Raw genomic sequence first — 9,075 nt, forward strand, 5'->3', positions numbered from 1 at the left:
CTTTCCGGCAAGGATTACAATGATCCCTTGCCTCCATTTTACTTTCTTACTTTCTTCCAACTTGTAAGGCTGTAAAGCCAAGGTTCCAACTCGATATATAGGGTTTTCCCCTCCGCCGCTGATGTTCCTGGCCGGCCCTAGGTTCCTTTGGTTTTGTACTAAAACTCCCAGATTTGATCCATAAAGTGAGCTAGTTCGAGTGAAATTCATCTCCTGATTTCTGAATATTATTCTTCAGATTCCTCTGGGTCTGACAAGTGGTAATCAGAGCCCGGTTCTTCTCCTTGGCGGCGAAATCCGGTGCCGAGGTGGAGTTGGAGGGGCCGTAAAATCCTCCACTTCTCACCGGTGACATTGGGGCGACGGTGGATCCCCGACGACGAGTGGCGGCGGTGAGAAATTTGGTACAGGTTTGGGCGTGGGAAGTGGTTGCAGATTCGGTGTACTCTCTCACCCTCCCTCCCATATTCGGTGTACTCCCGGTGGCGCGGTGTTGGCAGCGGTGCAGGCTGCGGCAGGATCGAAGGCCAAGGTCAGGTTGCAGCTCTGAGTGTGGTAAAATTCCTTCCTTCGCAGGCAGATCACCTATAGAGAGGTCACTTAGCATGCTGCTAGTTCTAAACCCCCCCGCTCTTTCCTTCAATCCTTGTAGAAAACCTTGGAGAACTACAGGGCACACTGAACAACTTCATCTCCGGGTTTCCCAAACCTAGAGAAACCCCTCTAAGTCTCCAAGATGTTGCACAGGGCAGTGGCCAACATCAAACTCCTCAAGGCCCACTCCACAAACCAGATGTGGTCCCCCAAACACCTCCAACTGCTGGATTTGCAGTACTAGTGGACAAGAATACTGGCAAAGAGCTTAACTTGGATGGAAGCAACAAAATCCCATATACACACCCACACTTTGCTGAAAACAGAAACCCTGTTCCTGAAGCAAGAGCTCCTACTGCTGGTAACCAAGCACTGAATGCACAACAGCTAATGCAGCTGGACCAGGGGCAGGCTGATCAAGCCCCACAAAAAGAAGCAAGAGTGGGAAATGTGTAGAGAGATCAGGTGCAAGATAACAGAAGACCTCTTGCAATAATCAAGCCAGCAAAATACAACATCCCTGAATTTGATGGCAATGGAACTGATTCCTAGATACAAACTATTGATCAGTATTTTGAGGCTGCTAGAACACCACTTGAGCAGAAAACTGAAATTGCAGTAACATACCTTAAAGGCCCTGCAATTGAATGGTGGAGGGGAACTAAAATTGTTGCCAATACACTGCACTGGTATAGGTTTTGTAGGCTCATTGGTGACAGGTTTGCAGAGACCTCTGCTTGTGATAATGTGAGATCATTTCATGCCCTTACTCAAACAGGATAAGTCAATGAGTATGTACTCAAGTTTGAGCAGGCTATTAATTTGATGAGAAGGGACAATCCTGCCCTACCTCAAGATTAATACAAAACGAGTTTTATCTCTGGCTTAAATGACAATATACAACACCATGCCCAACGCCATGAGCCTGCTGACTTACAAAAATCAATCTGGCTAGCCAGAAGAATGGAACAGGCACAGCCACAAAGAAGAACTGCTATACCAAGCACTAGTTTCTCTCAAGTAAGGAAACAAGTGCAATTTGACCCAGGAAAACCTGGACCCACCAACACTGCTACAATAATACAACAAGTTAGAATGAAAGGTATCTGCTACAAATGTAAGGAACCCTGGTCCCCTAGTCCCCTGGGCATAAAAAGGTGTGTAAATTGGCAAATCAAGCTCGAATATAAGCACTGCAAGATGCTTGCCCTGATGATGCTGAGTTGGTCTATTACACTGAAGTTATGGATGAAACTAATGTCCCACGCCTATGTAAAATGATGATACCCCCCTCCAAATATCTATGGATGCTCTCAGGGGCATCAAATCATCTGAAAAACTTAGTATTATAGTCACAGTTATGTCGGGGAACACTCCAGCCACTACACTTATTCATAGTGGTAGTACTGCTACATTTATAACACCTAAAATTGCTAAGTTAGCCGGGTGTTCTCTCACTCCCACAAGAAATAGAAAAGTGATTGCAACAAATGGAAACACTCTCTAGTATGAGTTTATTGCACTACAATGTCCCTTTTCCCTGCAAGGAACACAATTCTCCACTGATCTTAGAGTCCTACAGTTACAAGGTTATGATGTAATCTTGGGTGCAGATTGGATGGCGTCCTTTAGCCCAGTGGAATTGGATTTTGATGAGATGCATGTGCGGAGCACTTTGAAAAATGGTGAAAAGAAGATCTTCAAGGATGAAAGTTTACCTACTGTAGCTGTACAAGAAATGGACACTACAGAAACCTTCTCAGATGAACCTATTTGTGGAGTCGTCCTACTCCTAAACGAATTGCTGTCCAAGAACCAGTGGGCACTGTGGTACCAGCTCCAGTCCAACAGTTTTTGGACAAGTACTCCCCAATTTTTAGTACTCCAACTGATCTCCCTCCAAAAAGAACTATGGATCATGCAATACCTTTCACTCCTGAGGCAAAAATAATTAACCAAAGACCTTACAGACTACCTCACCACCAGAAGGATGCTATGGAAACTATCATCAATGACATGATGAAGACTAAAGTAATTAGGGACAACTCTAGCCCTTACTCCTCCCCTGCACTTGTTAAAAAGAAGGACATGACTTGGAGGTTGGTTAATGATTTCATAAAGATTAACCAGCAAACAGTTAAGAACAAATATCCAATTCCTGTCATAGAAGATCTCCTAGATGAATTAAAAGGAGCCACTGTGTTTACCAAGCCGGATTTAAGAAGTGGCTACCACCAAATCAGAATGCAAGAAGATATTGGAAAAACTGCTTTCAGCACCCATTGTGGCCACTATGAGTATTTAGTAATGCCATTTGGATTAACTAATGCTCCAGCTACATTCCAGCAATTAATGAATACAATTCTAGCACTCTACATGAGAAAATTTGTGTTGGTCTTCTTTGATGACATCTTAGTATATAACAAAAATATGAAAGATCATTTGGTACATCTCCAACAGGTCCTAGAAGTGTTGTAGTCCAAACAACTTTATGCCAACTAAGCAAATGTACCTTTGCACAACCACAAGTGGAATACTTGGGACATATTATCAGGGGAGATGGAGTAGCAACTGACCCTACAAAAATTGGGCAATAGTCCAGTGGCCCACTCCTGAAAATGTAACTCAACTGAGAAGCTTCCTTGGTCTCACTGGTTATTACAGGAGATTCATACAAAACTATGGTTGCATCTACAAACCTCTGTTTCAATCCTTGAAAAAGGACAATTTCAAGTGGGAAAGTGAGCAAATGGAAGCCTTCAACATCTTGAAACATAAGATGACCCAAGCACCTGTCCTGGCCTTGCCTGAATTTTCTCAACCTTTTATCTTGGAGACAGATGCTTGTGCTTATGGGATTAGTGTTGTACTCATGCAGGAGGGCATGCCAATATCTTATTTTAGCAAGACCATTAGCCCAAAAGCTGCCGCCCTGTCTACATATGATAAGGAGGTCATGGCCATCATTGAAGCATTGAAACATTGGAAGCACTGTTTTGCTGCCTCTTCATTGACTATAAGAACTGATCAGCAGAGTTTGAAATATATACAAGAGCAAAAACTAACTGAAGGCATTCAACACAAGTTACTAGTGAAACTCTTGGGCTGCAATTTAAGATTGAGTACAAGCAAGGTAAAACAACAAGGTTATTGATGCTCTATCTAGAGTCAGTACAGGCTACAATCAATTGTTGCTAGTCAAGATAGACCTGTCTGGATATCTGAAGTCATTTCCAGCTATGCCCAGGACCAAAGATGCAAGGACCTTATCTCTCAATTAGCAACTTCTGCAGCTGCTGTCCCTAACTATGCTCTGCAACAAGGAATTCTAAGATATAAGAACAGAATTGTCATTGGCAAGGACACTAATCTCAAAAATCAGTTAGTATCTGCTCTCCACAATCTTGAACTTGGAGGCCACTCTGGACATAGAGCTACTTATCAGAGAGTAAAACTCCTCTTTCATTGGCCTGGCATGAAGCAGTTCATTGTTGATTATATCAAACGGTGCCCCACATGTCAAACCAACAAACTTGAGCACTACAAATACCCTGGGTTGCTACAACCACTTCCTGTTCCTGATTTTGCATGGTGTCATATTAGCATAGATTTTGTTGAAGGACTACCCACATCTCAAAACAAAAAACATGATATTGGCGGTAGTGGACAGATTCACCAAGTATGGGCATTTTATTGCAATGCAACGCCCCATCACTGTCAATTATGTGGACAAAGCTTTCACTAATCATATATTCAAGTTACATGTGTTGCCTTCAGTTATAGTTACTGAGAGAGATCCAATCCTCACTAGCCATATTTGGCAAGAACTTTTCAAGAAACGAGCATTAAACTGCACATGAGCACTTCTTATCACCCTCAATCTGATGGCCAAACAGAGAGGGTCAATCAATGTTTGAAAAATTACCCGAGGTGCATGGCTTTCTTACAACCTAACAAATGGATGAACTGGCTCTCTCTAGCTGAATGGTGGTATAACACCAGTTACCATACATCTATGAAAATCACACCTTTCCAAGCACTGTATAACCGACCTCCCAACATGATATCTGAAGCTGCCCTTTACCCAACTAAACATGTTCAGGAGTTTTCCTCTGTCCTCAATGCTGAACAAACTACATCATAGATCAACGCAAATCTGTTGAAGGCATAAGACAAAATGAAGCACTATGTTAAAAAGAGATCCGAAAGAACCCTGGAAGTAGGCGACATGGTTTACCTCAAATTACAACCTTACAAACACTACCTTGAGTGTCCGTCGATTTCTGAAGCTGCACTCTAAATATTATGCCCCCTTCAGAATAATTCAGAAAGTTGGTTAGTGGCTTACAAACTTCTCTTACCCGATCATTGCAAATTGCATCCCACATTCCATGTCAGTCAATTGAAGAAGACTCTGGGGCCACAAGCCATCCCAAACCCCAACTTACTACTCCTCAATGCAGATGGCACTATTCTCCTTGAACCCGAGAAGCTTTTGGAGAGAAAGCTCATTCCCAGAGCGCAAGGCGATATCCAAATACTAGTGGTGTGTTGGCTCATCAAATGGAGTAACATGGATGAGAAAGATGCTACTTGGGAAGATGCAACATTGATACAAAAAGTTTTTCCGGCTTTTCAGCCATGAGGACTGGTCTGAAGTCGATCGGGGGCGTTGTCAGGACCCAACTGATGAATGCACAACGATTTCAGTTATATTTAAATCCTTAGCCATAGGCGCGAAGCAACGCAAACCATCCATCGCCCATCGGATGCTTTTCCATCGACCGTACCGCTTCGCTGTGAAGGAAGGCCCTGGATCGCATCCATCTCGCATCAGATGGCTACCCCCGACAAGCGAGTTGCTATTCACTTTCCGGCAAGGACTACAGTGATCCCCTGCCTCCATTTTACTTTCTTACTTTCTCCCAACTTGTACGGCTATAAAGCCAAGGTCCCAACTCGATAGAGAGGCATCTGACTGTATTAGGGTTTCCCCCTCCGCCGCCGGTGTTCCTAGCCGGCCCTAGGTTCCTATGGTTTTGTACTAAAATTCTCAGATTTGATCCATAAAGTGAGCTAGTTCGAGTGGAATTCATCCCCTGATTTTTGAATATTATTCTTCAGACTCCTCTGGGTCTAACAAGGGGAGAATCAGTTCGAGGAGGGCACTCGATTCCTGTCGTCGTCGCAGTGGCGCAGTGCCTCCTCTTTTTTTCTTATCCTCCTTCCACATGCCCTCTCACCTTCCCTCTCTCTCGTGCAGGCCACCATGTGCGCCGCCTTGGAACTCCGGTCCGGCGGTTCCAGCCACCGTCCATCGCTGGGGACACTACTTCTGGCTGAGGGAATCCTGGATTAGGGGGTCCTCGAGTGTCTGGACTATTTGATATGGGCCGAACTGATGGGACATGAAGAAGACTTTCCCCCATGACTGGGTAGGACTCCTATATGCATGGAAGGCAAGCTTGGTGTCCGGATATGTCATTTCCTTCCCCCACAAACCGACTCTGTACAACCCTAGATCCCTCTGGTGTATATATAAACCGGAGGGTTTAATCCGTAGAGGCTATCAGAATTCTCATAGGCTAGACAACTAGGGTTTAGCCATTACGATCTCGAGGTAGATCAACTCTTGTAACCCCTATACTCATCGAATACAATCAAGCAGGATGTAGGGTTTTACCTCCATTAAGAGGGCCCGAACCTGGGTAAACATTGTGTCCCACTTGTCCCTTGTTACCATCAATCCTCAGGCGCACAGTTTGGGACCCCTACCCGAGATCTGCCGGTTTTGACACCAACATTGGTGCTTTCATTGAGATTTCCACTATGTCGTTGACAGAAGGATCGATGGCTCAACCTGTCATCGGTGACGATGCTGTTTCCGGGGAGACTTTCCTCCCTGGTCAACTCTTTGTGTTTGGCAGCTTTGCTCTGCGTGCCAATTCAACTGGCCACCTCGAGAAAATCGATAGCTACTCCCCTGGTCACCAGATCAGGTTTGGGAGCTTGAATTACATCACCGATATCCGAGGAGACTTGATCTTTGAAGGGTTCTCGGCCTCGGCCGCCGCTTCTCATCTACATGAAGGGAGCCCGTCGGATTCGTCATCAGATTCCATTCAAGGATCAACTCTCATGCCTGCCCTGGCCTTAAATCCAGAGCGGACCACTCTGTCCGAAGACGGGAGGATAAGCCCCGCCGGACTCTCTCCCATTACGGAGCTCCTTGCCGGAGACCCAGAGGTGACCATGTCGTCAGCAGGCCCGGAGTCAAACATGACTCTCCCTGTCATCGGGAAGCCAGACTCATCTCTGGATGTCAACTCCGAGCTCTCGAAATTTGTGTCCACTGAGCATGGTCAAGTGGTGATTACCAGACCCAACTCCGCAGATCCTCAGTCACATGTCCAGCTTTCGCTTCTAAACGAGGCTCTGGACCTAATGCGATCTCTCGCCATCACGGAAGCGCCACTTCCGAACTACGCCCAGCTTGAACTGGGGGCTGAGAGCGGGGAATTTTACGTCGAACCAGGCCAAAACCCACCCATCACCGGGCGTTAGACGACCACTTCTACTTACGACGTATACATGGTGGATACACCCGAGAAGAAGGACGATGATGGCACTCAAGGTCCGAATGAGGACAAAGCCCGTCGAAGCACCACCAAAGCACCGACATCAGCGGCGCCGCTCACGATTGCGTCGGGAGAAGGAAAGCAATACCGGCACCGGATACAATGATACTCCGGAGAATGCCGAAGACGCCGACCAACCCGTTGAGCCTGAGTTCGAGCAAGATGAAAGGGAAGAAGGCCAATACAGCCCCGAACATGCCGATCACGAAGATTCGGAAGACATTAATTACCTGCCTCCAAAGAGGATGTCAGCCTTGGCAACGAAGATTTCATCGTGCCAGAGGAACCCCTCGAACAAGAACGCTTCAAACGACAACTAATCACTACTACAAGGAGCCTGAAAAAGAAACAACAACAGCTCCAAGCCAAACAGGATACACTCAACGACAGATGGACCAAGGTCCTGGCTACCAAGGAATATAGGCTCAAGCACCCGACAAAGAGCTACCCAAAACACAGACTACTACTACAATTCGACGACGAGGCCCTTGAGCCAATACCGTCAAGATACAATCATGTTGAAGAGCCGGACCGACCACCACGTGGACGAGACCTAACGGCCAATTATGCCAAACACCAGCCCGCGCCACCTCGCCGTAGAGGCAAAGAGGCAGCGGCTCCGGGCTACACGTACGACTTACTCAGGACCTGGACAATAGAGCCGACCAGACCAGATCAATCTACGGATCAAGGGGACGTGCTCCAACACGAGACGACGACCATTAAGCCTGGCGCGATAGGCATAACCAAGTTCGGGATAAGAACCGAACACGGATGTCATCCGAACTCCGTCGTGATGTTGCCCGATATGGAGGCACCTGTAACGCCCAATATGCGACTATACTCCATACGTGTCGAGGCACGACTTGGGGTATAAGTGCATATTGGTATGGTTGCAAGAGTGGTTGTATCTTTGCTCATCTCATGTATCGAATAGATAGAATACGAGCTTTGGCTTACAATCGCCAGAATGTCACACAATAACATCAAGTTATACAATCATTCAAGATGAACACAAAGTCCGGCTATGGACGGAATCAAACGAATAAAAGACAACCACCCATTTTAAGTCCCGATCGACCCTACTGGGCACCACTACTGATCATCCAAAAAGGAAACATAGTAACGGCCACGGTCCTCGTCGAACTCCCACTTGAGTTCAGTGGCATCACCTGCATCAGTCTCGTCGGTACCTGCAATTGTGTTTGTAGTATCTGGTAAGTCACAAGGACTCAGCAATCTCAAAACCCGCAATAGCAAGATTATTTAAGCTTAAAGGTAAGGTATGGGTATATGGTGGAGCTGTAGCAAGCACTAAGCAATTATGGTGGCTAACATATGAGTACAAGAGTAAGATGAGAAACTACGCAACGGACGCAGAGCTAGAAGTGATCAACAAGTGATCCTGAACTACTTACGTTCAAACATAACCCAACCGTGTTCACTTCCCGAACCTCATTGGAAATAGACCATCACGATTACACACGCGGTTGGCACATTTTAATTAAGTCAAGTGTCAAGTTCTCTGCAACCGAATATTAAAAACTCCCGTCTGCCACATAACCGGGCACGACTCTCGAAAGATTAAACCCTGCAGGGGGTGTCCCAACTTAGCCCATGACAAGCTCATGATCTGAGAGACAATCCTCCATCGCGGGACCCTCCGATCAGACTTGGAATCCCGATGCACAAGACATTTCGATAATGGTAAAATAAAACCAGCAAGACCGCCCGAATGTGCCGACAAATCCCGATAAGAGCCGCGTGTATATCATTCTCAGGAGACAATGATACTCTGGAGAATGCTGAAGATGCCGACCAACCCGTTGAGCCCGAGTTCAAG

This window comes from Triticum urartu, unplaced genomic scaffold (genome assembly GCF_003073215.2).
Source record: "Triticum urartu cultivar G1812 unplaced genomic scaffold, Tu2.1 TuUngrouped_contig_6718, whole genome shotgun sequence".
NCBI lineage: Eukaryota > Viridiplantae > Streptophyta > Magnoliopsida > Poales > Poaceae > Triticum > Triticum urartu.